Below are 21,442 nucleotides of genomic sequence, written 5' to 3'. Positions count from 1 at the left end.
CCTCTCACTCGATTCTTCCACCGCTTTGTGTGAAACCACCATTCAGTTCCCTTGTCCCTGGCTGTTCTCTTCACTTAACCTCTGCCTCTCACACACTTCTCCTGTTCCTAGCTGTGCTCCTTTCTTGTGTCCATCCATGTACATGCTTGGTTTTATCGCCTACCACAGACTTTTCTTAACTTTCTCCAAACCATGCTTTTGTCTTGAGATGTAGTTTTGCCTTGTTCCTGACTACGGCTTTGTATTGTCCCTGTACATGTTCTGTCGCTTCCTGTGACCTTGAATTTCATTGTTCTTTTTGACATGCCGTAGCCTTCCCCTTGACTATGCCTTTACCAGCAACCATGCTTTGCCCTTGCTGGTGCCATTGGTTTATCCTTGGGCACAACACTTTTTTGTCTAGTTGGTGGTTGTGCCCTTTACCCTGTAATGACCTTACCTTGCCTTCCCTTAGCCATGCCCTTGCCTTATGTTCCTCTTGGCGTCATTCTGGCCTTCCCTCCCCTTGGATGCAACCGTGCCTTGCCTTGGCCTTCTTAAACTATGTGTGGGAGTTCCCCTACAACGTAGACATCTGGGGAATAATCATAATATGAACTACGAGCATGGTGTCTCACGGAAACAATATTTCAAACAATTACTTTAACTACAAGGGCTTGGACAAAGTTAAAGGCAATCTGGACAGCAAAGTTCTGCAAACATATTTTATTGCCATATATACATAATATCACCCTATGTAAAAATTGCAAATAATTGAAAAATGTATGTACACATTTGTTCTGTATGAAAGGTGAGGGGCTGGGCAAAGGCATGTATAGGGGTATAAAATGCAATTCAATTGAATAAACAATACAAGACCATTGTAAATCACCCACCCCTAACGACAATCCTCTTGTTATTGCAGATGCTGGAGAAAGTTAGAAATGCATACAGTACTTGACCGTAAAAATGCGTAAGAGCTCAACATTTGGGCCCTGATTCATGGAATAAAATAGCGCAGAAAAACAGGTGCTTGCGCACGAAACGCACGCAAGCGCCCGTTTGTTGATCGTTGGAGCACATTGCACCTGGCTTACCGGAGAATTGCGCTGAATTCGCATGGGTCCAACACATCACTGCGACACCACAAACGCCTTGTGCGAGACGCCCAGCAAAGGCGCATACCGTCTAGCGCAGTCACCTAAAAAGGGGGCGGAACACGTGGAATAGAGAGCAACAAGTGTAAATGTGGGCGTTACGTGGGAATTACCACAGTAAAATAATTCCAACGCGCTCTAACAACACGTATTCATGGAATTGAACTGGGCTCTGCGGCGCGTGGAAAAAGACGCGCTAATCCGGAAACACAGCTGCCACGCGAAACCTGGCGTAGGTGTCACTGCGCACTAAAAACAATGCATAAAAAGTGCATGCAAAAGCCAAAGCGCGTATACAGCTACGATGAATGTACCATTTTTCACAACCGCGATCGTGGGACACCGCAAGAGGAGGAGGAGGATAGCCAGGGCACGCATTTTTTTTTTACACAGGACCAGCCTTTTTGGGATGCCTGATGACCAGGTCTATGGTAGGTATAGGTTTCCACTTCATATCATATTAGACCTGGTCACGGAGTGGGAAGATGACCTCACATTACCCACCCTGTGCTCCCAAGGACTGAGCCCCTTCGAAAAGGTGCTCAATGTACTGCATTTTTTGGCCACTGGGTCATTTCAGCGGACAACTGCCATAGTCCGCTGCCTACACCAAGTATTGGCAATCATGACTGCACGCCCCTCAGTCCGCAGGCACATAGACCTGCCCAGAACACCTGCAGAAAGGCAGACTGTGGTCCAGGACTTTTACGGGGTGGCACACTTCCCTAACATGCTTGGGGCCATTGATTGCATCCATGTGGCCCATGTGGCCCTACGTCCACCTACAGCCACAGAGCACATCTATCGCAATCGCAAGCACTGGCATTCTATCAATGTCGCAATCGCAAGCACTGGCATTCTATCAATGTGCAGGTTGTATGTGATGCCAATGGAATCATTACCTCTGTATATGCCAACTATACAGGGTCCACCAATGATGGTTTCATATTCAGAATGTCACCCATACATTGGGCCCTGGAAGCTGCGAGACATGCCAACACATGGCTCATTGGTGAGTACAAATGGCCCTGAAAATGCATGCATGTCTCACACAGACAAAACCACACCACTGACAACACATCTCACCTTCACAGGGGACAATGCCTACCCTCTGAGCACCTACATGATGACGCCAATACGGAACCCCACCACACCACACCACCCCAGCTAAGATACAACGCAGCCCATATTGCAACTAGGGGCATAGTGGAGCGCACGTTTGGAGTGCTAAAGTCACGCTTCCGCTCCCTTGACTACTCTGGTGGTGAGCTACTACATGCACCACCAGTAGTGTGCAGGATCATCATGGCAGCATGTATCCTGCACCACGTTGCAACACAGCGTGAGTACCAGTGGACATGTTGGTGCCCCCCGATCCCCAACCACATGCACAGCGGCTGTGCATGGGAGGGGAAAGTACACGTGGCGAGGCTGCCCGTACCCACCTTGTGGCACAATTTTTCACCTAAAATCCAACCCCTGCGGCGTGCACACAGCCCTGGTACATCCCAGGTGACAATGATGACAAAGGGACAATATTCTCTCCCAACCTTAACACCCTGAGTGTGTCCTTTTGAAGTGCTAAATTGTGTGCATCCCTTAGTACTAAAAGTATCTCAATCAGTTGTGCACAAAAGGTACACATGGAAGATGGAGTATGCCACGAACATCAAGCGAAAGTACTCATCCAAATGCCGGTATGTCACCTAAACCCTCCCACACTTCAATTCACCTGGTTGACACACCATGCCATAGCATACAATGTCCAAACTGAGCAATAAATGGCCAATACATAACACCACTGTCGCAAAGCGGCCAACAATCAACGGAACAAGTACAGAATTAACTCACTCTCACTCATCAATCTAATAATGTGCACAGCAACATCAATTGTTCAGTACAACATACCAGAAACACATAACCCTAGAGTGAATCCGTCTGACCGTGGTCATACATAATAGCACATGTGCTTCAATGTGTCGTGACTTGCACATGCCACCCTAGTAAATTTGTGTGGCACTGCTAACCAAAGGATGCAGGGAAGTGCATACAGCAGAAAGGCTAACAATAATGTAGATAGTCAAGCCAATACATGAAGATGGAACATGAACAAAGGATGGATCTCAATGTACAAACAAAGGGATGCTAAACATGCACTGGACAAACATTCATGAATCCCACTCGGGGTGTATACACAGGTCGGACTTGAGACTGCCCACAGATAGAATGGAAGCCCAATGCCAATGTGTAAGTTACATTTACACGCTGCACTCCTTGCAAGCCCATGGAAAGGGGAAGCAGGAGTGGCATATGTATCTGGACCCCAAGGCACAAACAAGGAGGGTACCAACAGGAGACAAGCCTGCATGGGTCCAGCTGGAATCTACAGTGGATGCCCTCGGCTGCCACACAGAGCAACACACTGTCACATAAATGCACACTAGACAAATAGTTTAAAAAATTCAAAAATGCCCATGGGGCGGGGGAGTGGGAGGGGCCCACCCAGGAGGGATGAGGATGTGTAGATGTAAAAAAAACAAAAAAAACTCCATGGGTTAATGGCCTGCACGGCTAGCAGGATCGGGAGATCTGTCGCTGCTGTCGCCACCCCCTGGTGTTGAATTAGAATGTGGTAGTGGTAAGGGAGGATCACCACGTGATGATTCTTGCATCTGCAACATGATGGCTCTGAGGTCTCCATGCAACACCTCACGGGTTGCACGAAGTTCCTCCGTGATGGTTCGAGTCATCATTTGCATCTTCTGTTCAGACAGTCTCCTGCTGGATGCCTCGTCTGCAGTCGGTGTAATCCTGAGGGACCTATACTCTGACCTCAGGGCTTCCCTGTGGGTCCAACCCTCTGCAGACATGGATACACGCAGAGTCCTCAGTTCTGCCTGTCGGCTCATGTTGCTGGCCACCATGTACATCCTGTGTGAGCGGCATGTGGACCGCAATGCCTGCTGCTGGTGCTCCACTGGTCTTGCTGCGGGTATCGTGGAACCGGCCACCCTATCCATGCCCTGAGCCATCATCTCATATGAAGCAGCCTGTTGTGCAACAGCATACATGGACTGCTCCCACACAGTATTGCCAGCTAACAAACAGCCACCGTGTTGCCGGACCCCACGCCTGCCTGGGCCAAGGGTACCTGGCCTTTGATGTGATGTCTCCGTCTGTGGCTGCAGGACTGCATCCCTCCCTTGCTCAGCTGCCCCAGGAACAGGAGTCAATACTGTGCAGCGTGACCGTGCAACCGTAACCACCACAGACTGATGTACCGACACTGACTGACCCTGTGTGGGGTTGTTCCCCCTCCAGATGTTTGGGATGCAACAGCACCCACAGTAGATGCACTCACCTGTGATGGCACTGAGTTTCCCGTATCCGTTTCACCACCAGAGCTAAAGGCTTCCTCGGAGGCGGACTCAGACTGAGTCAGGGCCAGGGCCAGGGCCAGGATGGCCTGTAGCACCAGTGGATCTTTGTGGGCTACCACACCACACCCTCCACTGGTGGTTGGTCGTGGCTCAGTATCCTGTTCCTCCTCCTCCTCTGCATCCAGTGCCTCATCACCTGCACAAGGACAAAAGAAATAAATAGAAATACATGAAGAGCCATGTAAATAGCATAGTCCACACACATAGGCATCACAATGTTGTCATGCAACACATCAACCTGCCATGTCACAAACTCCTGCACGTACGCAGTGTCAATGGAAGTGAAGGGTAGCATGAAAGCAGCCATGGATGTGTGTGGAAGGTCTAAATACAACATGTAGTGCATGGTGCATAGCACCTGCTACACAAATGAGCACCTGACTGGCATAGTTCATACACCAGCATCACAGATGCAAAGATACATATGCCACGTAGCATAGCCATGCCTGAACTGTAGTACTGCATGACATGGAACTACTACTGTCGCAGAGCCATGTACAATGGATGTAACATGACATGACATGTAAATCACAAACTCAATACACACAAGTGTCACACAGTGCTACTATGCAAGTGTGGTGGAATAGAGTGAAGCCAGACACACTCATCCCATAAGGCCAGGTCACATTGACATCACGCGAGTTAATAGGCATGGTGAAGGTGAGACCTGGGGTTGGAAGTGGGAGTGGGCAGTGTAGTACATGGGAATGGCATACCAATGAAATACAAGTACATAATCGGCAATGATAATGAAGCGGGCCGGTGGAAGTGTATGTGCAGACATTAGGTGTCAATTGTTGCTGGAGAGTTGGATGGATACAGTAAACAGCCACCGCGTGTGGGGGATGGCAGGGAGGCAGTGCATGGCTACAATTGGTGGCTCAGAGGCCAGTGTCGGAGATCAGAGTGTGGGCAGGTGACTAGTGCATTCTCTGCCATCCAGGACTCTAGCAGGGGAGAGGAGGTAGAGAAAGCACAACACACTAGGAAGCATCAGAAGTGCCTCCAGACCCGGAGAAGGTCCACCTCCAGTTCCATTGAGGCAGGGAGGCTGTACCAGAGGGAGGCCCCAGCCAAAGATAGACATTAACCACCAAATAATTGCTATGAGAAGTAACTGACCCTGGGAGTAGGAAAGTGATGATCAAAGACCATGAGCAGGAAGCGAATTGGGAAGATGGAGTTGAAGTAACTGCGGCACTAGGACCCATAAGGCCCTGTGGCCAATGCACAGCGATTGGAAATGAATAGTCGTAGCCACTGGGAGCCAGTGCCATCATCACAGTCCTAGGGAGATACAATACCTGGTACCAAGACAAAAGGACAATCCACACAGTCCAGGTCAGGATGAGTTGCAGAGGGAAGAGAGTAGAGGCACAGAAATCTTGGTAGAGGCCATGGCAGTACCCCACCATAGGTATGACCAGTCCTCTGGAGACCATGAGCTACTGGGGGAATGAGAGGAAAGGAAGACTACCCCTGAGGAGGTGCAGCTGGCAGGGTGATCTCTGAGACGTCAGAGATGTGCAGAAATAAGATGAGTGTGGACTGCAAGATTGTCGCAGGCTATCCGCCATCACAGGTTGGAGCAGGAAGAGGGCCAAGAGAGCCTGGACGGAGTGAGCAGGTGTGGTGATGGGGTTTGTCACGGTGTGCAGCACATTGTGCGTATGCAGTCTGCAGGACAACAAGCACACGTCAGTCCACCATGACATGGTTCACCCAGTGCAGTCATGCAAATGCAGCCAAAACTGCCAGACCATCATCATACTTCATACAAGCAACATAAAAATGTCCTGGACACACACGCATCACCACTCACCAAACATTGCCTCATAAATTGGCAGGTCTCCCACACCTTGGATCTGCTCCACATCAATCCTAGCACCTATGATCTCCTCTTGTGGAGTGAGTTTTTCGTCCTCTAGTGGTGACCCACCTCCAGTCATCAGAGTAGAGGCGTAGTTAGCACCTATCTTATCTTTGGCTTGGCGCCGGAGGTCATACCAACGCTTCATTACGTAAGAAGCTGAGCGCTTCTCATGGCCGAAGGCGTTAATAAGATCAGCGACACGCTGCCATAGGGCCATACGCTGGGCAGGCGTATGTGTGCTCCCTGCTCGCACAAGCATGTTGTGTTTGTGTTCCTGCACGTAGTCCACGAGGACCTGGAGCTCCTCATCACTAAAGCTCCTCTTCCTTGACGTGTAGGTCTCCTGTGCTGTGCCTTGGGACTGAGCCTGTTTGCCTACTGCACGCTTTGCCTTCTTGCGAGGTTGTGCAGACCCCGAGTGGCTGGTACCACTTGGGTCAGTAGGGGCTGGAGCACTGGTGGCCTGGGCTGTGGCATCACACACTGATGGTGTGACTGTGGGGGCCCTTGCAGGTGGCTGTACCTGGGTGCCGGTGCCATGACGCTGCACAGCATGTCCCTTGCCCTTCGATGCACGGATAGCATCTGCCCCTGTGTCTCCGTGGACCGGGGTGGGTAGCACCACCCGCCTGGCTGGATGACCCGGAGGCTGGGTGGTGGTTGCTACAGCTGCCACTGCAGCTTCCTGACCCTGTTGGGTGGGGGGCATAGCTATCCCTGCACACGCCTGGACCCCTCCGCCACCTCGCACGCCTCCGCTACCTTGGGCACCTCCGCTACCCCAGCCACCTTTGCCTCCCTTCCCACTAGTTGCCCTCCCAGTCATGGCACAGATGGATTGGTGCTATAGGAGGTGCAGCTATCGATTGCCATGGGCAATTTGAGTGAGTGGGCAATGTACGTGATGTCAAACATACCAGTGTGCCCCAGCAAGGCTCGATGTAACCCCTGGGGAAAAAATAAACATGCCACGTAACGCACAGGCACCCCAAATATGAAAAATACGTGTACTCGACCCCTCGGCAGCCCACATGTAAAGGAAAAACCTGACGCAGTACGCTGTGGCACCCAGCAACACAAAAAATACACGACACACAGGGGTACCCACAGAATGCAAAATGCGTATGCAACTCACCGTCAGCCTCAAAAGCAAACACGTGTGTGCGCAGAGGCAAATCCCCCCACCAAAACAAGAGGCTTGCACGCAGTGAAGAGATCGCGTGGAAACAAAGTCCACACGTCCATCCGCTATAACTCGGCAATCGTGTGATGCCCTCCTACGCACTACTTTATCCCGATCCTGTACGTCACGCCCAACATTCAGCGCGTGCCATGCAAGTTACACACTTGGGGCCTTTCCTCTGATTTCACGCTTATACGCTGTTTCCGCGTGTGCAGAGTCACTCTTTTTCCGGTTTGCCACGTGAGTAACACGGAAGACCCACGCTCCTGCCTACCAGCCAATTTACCTGCCTCCAAGAGCCCCGAGCTGCCTCCAAGAGCCATCTGCTGCTGCCTGCCCACTGTGTGTGCCTGCTGCCCACTTGCCCTGCAATTTTGGTGCCTGCTATACAGCCATTGCCAGAGCTCCTGTTGTTGGACCTGTAACCACATCTACTGATCTAGAAGACTCCCGATGTGCCAGACCACCCACCGCTCCACAGCCCAGGACCACCTTGCCCACCCACACCTGCGTCGGGGGCTGCCATGTCTGAAGCAACATCATCGGAGGCAAGTGGCAACCCCCCGGCAGCAACGCAGAGGGCTGTCGGCTTCTCAGCCAGGGAAGTTGACATCCTGGTGGAGCAAGTCCTGGTGCATTAGGATGCCCTCTTCCCCGGACCATCGCAAGTTGGCAAGGAAGGACGATGAAGATCTGGGCGGACATCTTGGGTGCCATCAACACAGAGGGGATGGCACCCCGCAACTACTTCCATGTCCACAAGCGCTGGGAGGACTTCAGAGCCAGGACCCGCAACAAGGCCCAGCGCCCCGTCAAGGCTGGCATGGACCAAGAGAGGCGCCAGGGCCGGTTGACCACCGACAACAAGTGGGTCCTGCAGCGGTTCTACCCGGCGCTGTACGTCCAGGTCAGGGAATTGGAACTCCGTCTGGAGTCTGACTGGTAAGTGTCCATGTGTACTTGTCCATCATAGTGCATGTGCATATTGATGTATGGTTGGAGCGTGCACCCAGGCCTTCTTTCTGTAATGTCTCTTGTACAGATGTCTGTGTGCATGTCCCAGTGTTGCATGTGAGTCCATTCAAGCATGTGTGACAACAACAGTGATTGTGTAGCAATGTGTGATGCGCGGCAGCATTTAACAACGTGCACATGGTTGATTTCATGTGTCTGGACTTGGCCATGCGAGAGGTGTCACACGTGTGCTTTTGGCAACATCATGGACATGCATGGTGTATATGTGCATGTGTCTGAAGAGTGAGTGTGTGACTGGCCAACACTCCAGGATGGATGTCGCTTGAGCATTAGATTGCGTGAGTCATGCTGCCAAATCGACCTCTTGTGCTCTCTGATGTGCTAGCTCCATGACCTGCTTCATGACTGTCAGCTGGTGTGTGTGTGTGTGTGTGTGAGTGAGATGTGTATGTGCCATGAGGCATGTGAGGTGAATGCACAATTTTGAGGTGCAGACAGTGGCTTGTGCAAGGATGTGATAGTCTGTTGTGAATGACAGACATGATTGTGCATGTGTGTTGATTGCACTGACATGTGTGTCGTGGAGGGTGATGATGGTTGTGACCTTTTAACGGTGCCACTCATGTACATTTGCTTTATGAAAAACGGACATATGTTCAATGCGCTGATGCTTGTGTTCAAGGTCTCCCTATCCACACCGACGATGGAAGAAGAGGGCGGAAAAGGTGCTGTGGAGCAAGGCAGCAGGGGTGCCTCCATCAGGCAAAGACGCAAGGCCCAGTCACGCTCCCACGTACTGTCATCTTCAGGGAGAGAGGAGACTGGTGCTGCGTCCGAGCCAACGGCCCCAGCTGCTGAGAGTAGGTCCAAGTGGGGGAAGGTGGTCGTGTACTCCGAGGCAGTGGGAGGGACAGGTGAGCCTGCACAGGGGCAAGACAATGCGGAAGACGGTGGGGAGGCATCCAGGTTGGCGGGGGAGGAGGAGGCTGCATCAGCCCAGCCCCTGGGACCCGGCGGGTTTGATAACGTGGGTGTGACTGCTGCAATCTAGGCTCAGGGTCGGAAGGCAGTACAGGTCACCGTGGAGGGGCCTGTGCCTGTTCCTGCCCCTGGGACTGCAACTGCATCAGTATGCACCTGCGGGTATGCCTCAGGCTGGACCCATCCGCAGGTGGTGGATGTTTCCACGCAAACGGAAACACCAATACCTGCGGATATCACCATTCTGCAGTCTCTTGAGCTGGCTAGCACATTTCCTGGTCTCGCAATGGGTGCGTGGGCTGGCCACTTATGTGACCCCCGCCCCTCCTCGTCTTCCACCTCTGTGCGCCAGTCGTCCTCCCTGCCGTCTTCCGGCCCCGATACCACCAAGGCCCCCTGTGTACTTGTCCCAACCCCGACGGCCAGTCTGGTGGAGATCACATCCCTGCCAGAGTCCGGAGTCGAAGTTGGATCAGCTGAGGTGGTCACGCAGATCCAGCCGGCGACAGGAACTTTGGCAATGGAGGAAGAGCAGGCACCAAGGAGCAGGGCATGTGCATGACAACCCCGGGGGTTGACCTCATCCCGGAGGCTGTCCTTGAGGCGCAGGCACCGGGCTATTTGGCAGCAGCAGGCTCGGAGTAGGTGGCTACACAGGACTCAGGGCTTTCAGTGGCAGAGAGGCAGGTATCGGCCATCGGGCAGGAGGCAACCGTGGACCTTACAACAAGGATGTCTTCCGTGTTGGAGCGTTTGGGCCAGCAGATCGGGGCAGAGTGGCAGCGGGCACAGGAGGCTAGACTCGCCATGGCCAGGTCGGAGATTTCACTGCATCGGGTAGAGCGGCGGGCTGAGGTCCTCGAGGAAACCTGCAGTGAGTTTGAAAGGAGCATGTTGGAGTCCCTGCAAGCCCTCGAGGGATAAGCGGAGGCCTGCCTAGTGGAAGTGGACGCAGTGTTCGATGATGCCCCGGTGGAGACTATGGGGGAGAATGGTGAGGGGAAGAACTAGCCCGCTGCCATTGTATGTAGTTATTTAGGTGTAAGTTTCATTTGTTTTTTCCTTTTTATTTATTTATTTATTTATTATTTTTTGAGGGGGGGATTTTTGGACTGGTCTCCACTTTTTGTGTATAGTTGTTTTTATTCAATTTTTCAGGAATGTTTCATCATGTTTTCATCATACGTTTGTGACAATGGACCTCATATTTGTGAATAGTTTACATATTTTTGGATCCTTTTGTGTTCAATATGAAGGAATGGTTTTCATTTAATTTTTGTTTTCATTTGGATATTCATTTATGGACATGGACCTCATATTTCACTTTGATTCTTTAAATTCCCGTACAATGTTTTTTCATCTTGCAAATCTTTTATTTATTTGTTTCTTGCACTTATTGGTCATTTTATTTGAATAAGTATGACTTCAATACTGGTGTTTAATATATTTTTTAAATTGTTACTCAAAATGGTGTTTGGCCTCAATGGTTTGATGCAAGTTTTACTCCTCCTTACTCTGTTCTGTAATCCCTGATGATGAGCAATGTTGTTCATGTGTGGGCACACATGCATGCATGTGTCATGTTTGACATCCATTTTCATGGGGCATGTTCTGGTGTGCTTGACCAATGGATGGGTGGTAAGGTGCACTTGGAGTGTGCTGCGTGTGGTAGAATTTCATTTCATATGTGCAACATAATTGTGTATTGGTCCTCATTGTGTTGGGGTGAGGGGGCGAGGGTTTGGTGAGTGATGGGAGTGTGAAATGTTTTCAATGTTGTCACAGGATTACTTTGATGCAGTGTAAGGGCCTTCGCAGCCATGTCTTTGTGATCATTTATTTGTCTCTCCTGTTCTTTGACATCCTGCTTTGCAATTCATATATTTCAATTTCTATGCTTTTACACATGGACAGTCCAATGCTGCATTATTTGTTGTTTGGGAACGGTATGATTGCCATGTACACAATCATGACTCGAGTCATTCCTCTGTGCTTATGCTTCCGGTACTCCTTTGCCCTGATGACGTCCTTTGCAGTTCTGCTATGGTCAGCTGTGTACCCTCTGGACTTGTGATGAGTTCCCCTCACACCCCACTTGCACACCTGCACTGGCTCTTTGGCATGCACCATCTGTAGACTGTGTTTGTTTGCCAACAGACACCTACCGACAGTTTGCAACTCCTGTCTGCGCTTAGGCTTGGAATTGACACCGGATGGGCAAAATATCTTTGTCGTTTTGTGTTTTTTTTTTTTCGTCAGATGTCCTTCACATGTGCAGGACTGTCACCTTCTGCAACCACATTTCATTCATCACCACTTCCCAGGCACGTACACCGTCTCAATGTCAGCTACCCTGACAAGTTTCGTGTTTCTGTCTTCACTCAGTTCCCCTTCCCGGGAGTATTTGCACCTTTGCACACTTGTGTACATGTGCATTCTGAATATCATGGGATTTGATTGCATGTCTTGTCATGTCCTTCACAAATGGGAGGGTCACTCGTGTGTTTATGGGGTGATATGTTCAGGTGTTGTGTGCTCATTGAGGCTCATGCCGTGATACGCCAGGCCATTGTCTCTTTGTGACACAAATCGAGGGTTCTTTTCATTTTCTCACGGTGTGAGTATTTGTACATGTGGTATTTTGGCATTACTTGGTCACATGCCATGCAGGGCCTCTCTTTGCCATACACTACGGGATGTGTATGTTGGGATGTGGTAGCAGTTAGCAATTGCGTGTGATCCGCTGTGACACTGTAGCTTGTGGGCCAGGTGTATGGTTTTATAGTTGTTAGCTGTGTGTTTTGTGTGCGGGGCGTTCAGGGTCGTGTCACTACACTGCATGCAAGGACCTGAGCACGCCATCGATGGAGTGAACGTGTGTCGCTATGTCATCATCCGGCATGCAGGTGGTGTCCATGCCGTCACAGATGTTTGGGGGGCTGGGGGGTCCCATGTGGTGTGGGCTGCCTGCGGGGTGTGGTCACGGGTGATGGGGGGAGGAGGTTTGTCCCGTTTGATGTGGGCTGCCTGCAGGGTGTGTTCATGGGGGATGGGGGGGTCTGGTGTGTGGCTGTCCCGTCAGGAGGGGTCAGCTTCCAGTTGATTTGTGCATGTCTCACGAGGTACGTGTTGAGTTTCCATGCGATTTGGCTGGGGTGTGTCCGGGGTATGCGCAGGGTTTCCATGCAATTTGGCTGGGGTGCGGGTGGAGTAATCGCGTGGAAGCCCTGGACGCACCCCAGCCGAATCACGTGGAAACTTAGTGCATACCCCGCACGCACTGAGTTTTCACACAATTTGGCTGGGGGTGAGGGGCTGTATGCTGGACATGGGATGGCATGGGGGCTTGTGCCGTGTTAGGCATTTCGCTGTCTTTTTACTGCGCGTGGGCGCGTTACTGGCACTGCTTGATGTTCCTTGCACCACAGCTAGTGATGCCTCGGGAAATCCATGAATACGCGTGTGGTGCAATTGTTTCTTTGCGCCATGGCTGGTGCACGCATGGCGCATGGCTCCTTCTCTGCGTGCAGCGCTTGCACTTTTCCTGCGCTGCATTCTATGAATCGGGCCCTTAGTCTCTAATCACTTGTCTCAGAAAGCATAAAATACAGTCTGTCGACTCAAGGTTGTTCATAAGTATATTTGTCTTTCCACATTTTTGCAAAGAACTTCCCTTATCTAAGTTTCCACTGGATGGCATCTAGGACTTCAGTAGCGCTGATGCACGTCTTCTTCAGGACTGTACTGTCATTGACCAACAAAAAATACTAATAAAAAAGTCTTCAAAGGCCACCTTCATATGTAGTCTTTAACACAATCTAAAAAACACTCATAAAACGCATTAAAATATTCTGCACAACCCAACCATCCATAACTTCTCAATCTGTCAATAGCTCCTATGAAGGAAATAACATAGCTAATCCGTGGGCAGCCCAATCGGGTCAACCTCCACCCTCTTATGTAGGCGGTTAGTGCAGCTCAATAAATTCTGCAAACAAAGCCAAAAGCACAAAGGACATAAACTCTTTTTTTAAATTTTTTTTATTTTTTTTACTTTCCTTGTGTTGGCGTATAGTGTCGTATAGCATTGTCAAGTAAAGGCAAATCCAGCTGATTACCTCTCATACTTTGTAATCAGCCGTTTCCAATGGACCTGGCATGTGTCCAGATGACGATCCCATCGCGAATCACAAGAATAACTCAGTCATATTTCTGCAATAAAGAGTAAAAGATCCTCTATTTACTTGTCCTGTTGAATATGGCACAGAAGTCAGGGTAGCTCCCGAGGCTCAAACTCATTCTAGTCCAAAAACAACATAAGCTACAGCAAACGGGCACGCATCTGAAAAAGATCCTAATGTGGATAAGTTTGTCAAACTCAACTTAGTGGTAACAGAAACAAGCCATTAGCCATTACCTCTGTATTCAATGTACAAGGCTGTGTTTACTTAGCAAATACAATCTGGCATCGAAAGAGGCGTCTCTTCAACTCAAGGCACAAACATGTTGCTTGCCCTCCACCGGAGCATGTCCAGTTACACGTCAAAGGTGAGGGCATACCCTCGTTAGTCAATCTTGCATAGATAACTTATCCAAATCTGCACTATATGATGAATTTCTCGACCTTATGGGAACCATGTAAACAAATCCTCCGTACGACGTGTTCTTCAGTTTCAAATGTTGGGTTTGTTTGTTTATTTATAGCGCGCACCAGACCCAAGGGTAACAGGGCGCGAGAACAAAAGGATACTTAAGCTTACATAGTTACAAAGTTACATAGTTACAGTGTTACATAGTTACATGGTTACATAGGAAAATACAACAATCCAGAATGTGATACATGTTATCTTACACATATGGGTATACAGATGTACAGCAATATCTATTGTGGGTTACTGGTCAAGTGTAAAGGAAAAGCAGGTTATGCAAGAGCTAAAGATCAATTTCTTTAAGCCAGTTGATGATGTTTAATCTAAAATGTGGGTAAGTTTGTTCTAGCGGGGTCCTTCCTCTACCTCCATTATATGGGGACCAAGCGGCATAGAGCAAAAAAAAAGGACTAGGTGGCTCCATCACCTAGGTCCATTGCAAATGCCAAAGCGCACGGTAACCGACAACGTGTAATGAGACAAGGGACTTTCTCATTCCCAGTTCCGTAATCGACAAATCAATCAATGTCGTTAGGATTCAGGGCAGCAACAAGGCGAGTTAACATAACTCGCTCTGCTGTGTGTGTAGGAGAAAATGTAATGGTAATTAAGTCGATTTGTGTAAAGAACAGTCAGGTGGTATAACGTGCATTATATAATAAAAGGCTAATCTTGTAATTCAAAGTTAATATATACTGCTAGTAGCGGATTCTGGAGTCATAGGAGAACCTATGGGGCACAGTCTTCACGCTGCCCCAGCCAGTGGTGCGCCCAAAAACATTGGAGTTTGATACAAAAGTGAATCCTCACTATACCAATTGGCTCTATTCCTCCTGATTATTCAAACCATTCACATAAGTCTGTGTTTGGTACATCCCCCTTTGTTCTCTTTTGGACAATCTAATGGCTGTATTCCGGCCATCAGCCGCATGTACTTTCTCTAAGGCCCACCATTTAAGATCTTCCGGCCCATGGTTTTCTGTCAAAAAATGTGTCACTATAGTTGAATTGGCACTGGCTGTCCTAATTCGAGATATTTTCTCTGTGATCCTGATTTTGCCTGATCTCGAAGTTTTGCCTATGCATGTCCTATTGCGCGGGCAAGTAATAGCATAAATAACATTGTTGCTATTGCAAGTGGTATGCCCAGTTTTTTCCGTTAATGCTCACGGAGCTACATGCTGAGGTCAAACCGCAGTTATTACAACCGCTGCAAGGGAAATGGCCCAATACTGGTGCCATGCCCCTCATAGAAGTAAGAGTAAATGGCTTGGATTTATTTGCCCTATCTGCTTTGGATAGTCAATCCTTAAAGTTCCTACCCTTTTTAAAATCAAACATAGTGCGTTAATAGATCAGGATTGTTAAGTTGCAATAACGGCCAATGCTTAATCAATTTTCTGATTTCGTGATGGGGTGTGTTATATGGCATAGCGCATACCTACTTTTTTCTTTACTCTATTGTCTTTGTTCAAAAGATGTTCTCTAAACTGATTTTAGCTCTTTTTTTTTTCGATTGTCTCAGTAATCTTAAAGGGAAATCCTCTTTTCGAAAGCCGGTCTGATATCTCATTAGATTGGAACGAAAAATTTTCTACTCTCGTGCAGTTTCTTCTTGCTCTCAAAAATTGGCCGTATGGAATATTATCCCAAAAGGCCTGTGCATGGAAGCTGTCGTACCTCAAGATGGTATTTCTATCTGTCTCCTTACGATACAGAGCCACTATTGTCCTTCAGCATCCCCTTTCCCTGTCACTGGTTGTACCCGGCTTCTGTTTTTTCCTGGCTCCACCCTTCTCGTATTCTGGCCCACAATCTTCCATTGTCTTGCACCCATTCGTTTTTTGCCTCTTGACACACTCTACTCATTATTCTCTTGTGGCCATGTTTATTGGTTTGCTTTTCTGTGTTCCCATTCATATTGTAAATGGAAAAGCTGATATATTCCTGCAGTAAAATGTTGCCCTCTTTGCGGACTGTATTTAGAGGAAATATATTCAAAGTTTATGGAATGGTTACAGATTGTCCTTTCCTAAGGTGACGTCCCTAATACCAGTCACTTTTTCTAAAGCGGGCGTTCAGTTAGTGTGGTGTTCGTTATAGAGACATTGTTAGTCTGGGCTTGGATGCCAACTCCAGCTGTACAACTTTCTTTTCAGGTGAGTGCTTGCTGACAGTTGGCTTGGCCCTGGACACAGGGATAAAGGCAAGGTGCTTATTAAATGGGGGTTAGTAGGCTCGATTTGGAGGCAAAACAGCATTGCCATCATTGGATCATGCCAACTGCTGCTGTCAACAGTATTTCTCTTCTGTTATGTCATTCTAGCTCTGGTGTAACTAGTCACCGCTGTGGCAACTATGCTCTGAGGTGCTTTCTCGCAACATCATATTTTGTTGTACGAGGAATTTTTCAATGTTCTAATACGTCCTGATGGCAACTGAATTAATACGTCTTGTTTGGGTATTAACCCTTTTTAATCTTTGTTGTTAGTCCCATGAGAACAGTGTTATGAAAAAGAGAAAATGTTACCAAAGCTGCAGGGCTGCAAACTGCACTGGACAGAGTCTGATTTACAAAAAATATGCTCTTCCCTCTGAGCTGAGACATTATTCTGCTATGTACGTTGTCTTCATCTAGCCAACATGAAGCGTTGCATGCAGTTGTTGAGAACCGATACTTGGAAAGGAAGCTGCATGTGGGCAAAGCCTAGAGATCATGCCCATTTCTGCCTCCCACACACCAAGCAAATAATGGGCAAGATTTTTTTTCTGCAAGTGAAGCACAATTTGCTGTGTTTCATTCTGTTACTTCATTTCGAGAAGCTTGGATTCATTTAATTTGTAACGATTTTCTACAATGCATTGCAGTCTCCTATGAGTAATAGTCATTTTACATTTATCTTCTGTCAGTAACCGAACACGTCTGGCCAATAAATGTTTATGTGGGAAACCTATTCAAGCCAAAGTGCATTGCAAAAAATGAAAAAAAGAATGCCTGGCTTAACAGGACCAAGAGAAAAATGTATGGAACAGAGATAATGTCACCACAAAAGTGATGGGTGGAAGGTTTTGAATCAATCTGTACCACTGGCATTGCTCTGAGCAACCTTCCACACCAGCGTTTTTTAGCCCGTCTGCGCCATTGCAAAAGGGGTCCAGCCATATGCAAATCAGTCAGGTACTGCCACCAATGATAGCAGCTAGGCCAGGTCTCCTCTGCACGGAAACACAAGCAACCCCAGACATGTTTCAGCCTTGTTGGGCCTCCTCAGTGAGGTGCAGCTTGGTTCCCTATGGCACAGTGAGCCAGGGACCCACGTCTGGGCATACCCTCTCTCACATAGTGAGACAAACTGTGACCACAAAAGTGATGGGTGGAAGGTTTTGAATCAATCTGTACCACTGGCAATGCTCTGGGCAACCTTCCACACCACCGTTTTTTAGACTCTGGGTAAGGCTCTTGTAACCAGGACTCATGTCTGGCAGAGAGTCTCCCAGGACCCCCCCTTGTTATCTGCATATTTCATGTAACTTTGGGTCTCACCCTAAATTACTAGGGGAATCCATAGTGGACCCCTTGCTCACTATTCTTAGAGAGGCACAGCTACACCCTATTGATGAGGTTCAACCAGACCGAAACACGTGTCTGGGGTTGCTGTTGGTACTCTTGTTCAGAGGAGAATTGCCTAGCATTTCGGTGCTGGACTGCACCAGGGCAGGACAAAGACTGATATGTTTGGGATATTTCTTCTCTGTGAAAGATAGTGAGCTAAAGACTCTGGGTAAGGCTCTTGTAACCAGGACTCATGTCTGGCAGAGAGTCTTCCAGGACCCCCCCCTTGTTATCTGCATGGAACAGAGATAATGACAGCTCTTTAGAATGTATTTAAAATAACCAATGTCTTTTAAAAGGGACCAATTCCAGTGGGATATAATCCATACTTGAGGCCAGGGTGGACAGTTAACATTTTTTTCAGACTAACTTTGAAGTCCTGTTCAGATTGGACTCATTCAGATAGAAAAGTCGCTGCTTTTTTTTAACACTTTTAATTTACATACATGCTTGGCACTTCATACACATTTAGGAAATCTTACATTAAAAGTAATAATGTGAAGATAGGTGAACATCTTTTTCAGAGTGCATTCCATTGCATTTACGGTAGCAGCAATCTCCAATAATTTATCATAAATCTATAATTTGTGTAACCTATAAGTGGGGGGGTGTCAATACATCTCAGTTTCATGGCAGTTTTGAATTTATTATGCCCTGAGGTAACCACAAATATCTTTTGCATGCCTCACCGTAGGCAACATTGTTGTCCATAGTTCCTCTTTCTCATTAGCTTAAATAATGTTCTTCATCCATTGTTACCTGACTCGGGGTTTTGGATTTATCCAGTTAAGTAACCAGCATCTCTTCACAAGCAAGAGACACAAGTTTAGAAACGTGTACGTGCTTTGGGTAGTTCTGTCAAAGACACTAAACCGACATGTATGTGGCGTTGGGTGAATCTCGACTCCTGTAATAGCTTTGAGTGCGGTGCACACATCAGACCAAAATGTAGTTTTTGAGGGGCAGGATCACAGCATGTGTATGTATTTGGCCTCATTACCACCACAGCGAGGACAATTGGTAATCGATTCTTGTGTGAATAGACATAGTCCAGCTGGTGTATAATGATAGTATTCTTAGCTGTATGAGTCTAAAACGCGAGTTTAAGGATACCTCTCGCGTTAACTTACTCATTGCATGCCAGGTGTCGTCTGATATTTCAGTATTCAGATCCATGGCCCATTTATCCCGGATTTTGGGCGTTGTCTTTGGTTGATTTTCATCTTGTATAGGGTTGATACCACTTTAAAAAATGTGCAAGCACCTCAGTTTGTGGATACCGAGGCCAAGTAGAAGTTTTTCCCTTCAAAAAGCAGAGAGGTCAGTCATTGGTGCAATGCAGTTAAAGGAAGCAGCTATTCTTTTACGGTGCCAGTCGGAAAAGGGCAGGAAAAATGCAGGTTCTGAGAACAAACAGCAACAAATAAAAAGCTATGTCTCAGTGTTAAGGGGCCCACCTTTGTCTTGAAAGTCAAAATACTGTAACACCCCGATTCCTCTTGTGTTTTGCAGTTAGAACCTCAATTTGCAAGCCTACCTAAAAGTCAATTTCTGAAACCGCACAAAGTAACTTTGTTAGTAATGACCACATGAATCATAGCAGTGGCGTATTTTCTCATGGGGAAATTCACCAGTTTTTTGTTCTTTTTTTTAATAAAAAAAGATGACTGATCATCTTAGGAGCCCAAACGGGAACTTACTCAAGGAAGCAATTTGATGTGTATTTCTTCATTAGCCCAGTCCCAAAAGAGGGACGCAAAATAATCAGAATTTTGACTTTGTGGTGGTATTCCTCTCCTGTCACACCACTACCGGCACGACAAATATTAATCTAGTGTGGTAAACATTCCCAGAGGAATGGAAACATCCACATATCAAATCATTTATTAACAATTGAAATGGTTCTGCCGACTCTGTCCCCTTATTCATTAACCACTTCAGCGGTAGTTGCCTCGACAGCACCATTCATTATCTGAACTTTGGGGACATGTATTCAAACATGGTGTGTCTTTACTTAACTATGAATCAATTGGTGCTCTTTGTAAGTCTATGCTTAGTATTTGGACTCCTCGTATCTTACTGTAATTATAAGTTGTTGGTTTTAACAGTGCTGGCTACCTGGGGAGGCACAGGGATCACCTATGGATTTCCATGCCTTCGTTCTGGTCATGGTTTCTCCAAAGACGCGGCCAAGAACCCACTTTTGATCTTACTAGGTTGGTAAATCTGTGCTCAAAGCCTGTTCTTGAAAAAAATGTTTCTCATAGCTGGATGCAGAGCCATCTGGTCCTTGAAGCTACTCCATTTCTGTCAAACTCGCCCAAACTCTCAAAGACAGACAGAGAGGATGCAATCAGCTGAACCTTAGCACACTCTGTCTCACAATATAGTGTGTTCCTCTATCTCTGAGTGGGGGCTTAAATCGGAGGGAGCACCATCTACCACCTGTCCGGGTGTTGGTCAACTTCTTTAAAAGCGTCTTGAGAATCCGGACATGTCTGTCATGCTTACTTTACATGACTCTATTAGAAAAGTAGGACTCCTACGATTCAAAGCTCGATTAGAGCATCAAAGGGCTTTGTTTCACAGCTTGATTGCAGCAACAGAAGGCAAAAATCTGAAGGAACACCAATGCACGTTGTGTGTATATATTGCCAGACTACTCAGTTCAGTATGTGTGTATATATATATATATATATATATATATGTATGTATATATATATATATATATATATATATATTTCTGAGGCTTGTGGAATCTGCTTAGATCACATGCTGTGCATAGGCCGACATCTAGTGGAAGCTGCGGAGTATTACAGTTTGTTTTTCGAAACGCGAAAATGGGCGTCGACACAGGGCATGCCAGTAATACTATCCCTAGTGTGACGTCCACTGTACCCAAGATCCCTCACACGTCTAGGATCCTCAGATTGTTTTTTTCCGCCATACTGGTCGGAAGCATTTTGCGGAATCCCCTGGCCTTAGCCATACTTTTGCTAAAATATTGATTAATTTACATCCTTTCCCCATCCCAACGTCGAACTTCGACACTCGACGCCAGCTTGGAGAAGAAATCGACCGTCGGCTGCTGCACAACGGATTTGGGCCTCGGAAGGCCTCTGGCCTCGGCCCGGGCCTTGGAAGGCCTCTGGCCTCGGCCCTGCAAGTAGGGAGAGTGGGGGGTTGGACATACTCTACACTCTTGGTATATAGGTACACCTTATACATTTCCTACACTTACCAGCCCGCTGCCTCAAGGTGCGTATGGATGGTACCCCTTTTCAATTCTGCCCCAAGTGCAATTGCAAATACCCTTGGGTCGACAGGCACGCTACGTGCAATCTCTGCTTGCCGAGGGACCACCCCGAAGCGAACTGCAGAGCGTGTAGTAGGTTTAAACCTAAGACACTTAAGGACCGTTCAACGAAGCGTTGGGCCCACCACGCCAGGCAGGCGGCCATGGCAGCGCAGGGCGCCTTCAGCGATGGCAGCGACGCCGTGCTTTCGGATGGCGAGGGCATTACGGCGTCAAAAGACAGCCGAGCGCAGGTCCCCGACCTCGGAAGGTCGTCCGACAGGGCGGCTATGGGGA

General features: G+C 47.9%; 1 protein-coding gene across 4 annotated transcripts in view; it reads left to right on the top strand.

Moving 5' to 3' along the window:
- The window catches only part of TUBGCP2 (tubulin gamma complex component 2), a 704,444-nt gene that overhangs the window by 95,438 nt on the left and 587,564 nt on the right, over positions 1-21,442 (top strand). The gene's annotated exons all lie outside the window — the stretch shown is intronic.

The sequence above is a fragment of the Ambystoma mexicanum genome, chromosome 8 (assembly GCF_040938575.1).
Source record: "Ambystoma mexicanum isolate Mex_15411 chromosome 8, UKY_AmexF1_1, whole genome shotgun sequence".
Classification (NCBI taxonomy): domain Eukaryota; kingdom Metazoa; phylum Chordata; class Amphibia; order Caudata; family Ambystomatidae; genus Ambystoma; species Ambystoma mexicanum.
The sequence above is the reverse complement of the archived record's forward strand: the minus strand, read 5'-3'. Positions and strand labels throughout refer to the sequence as shown.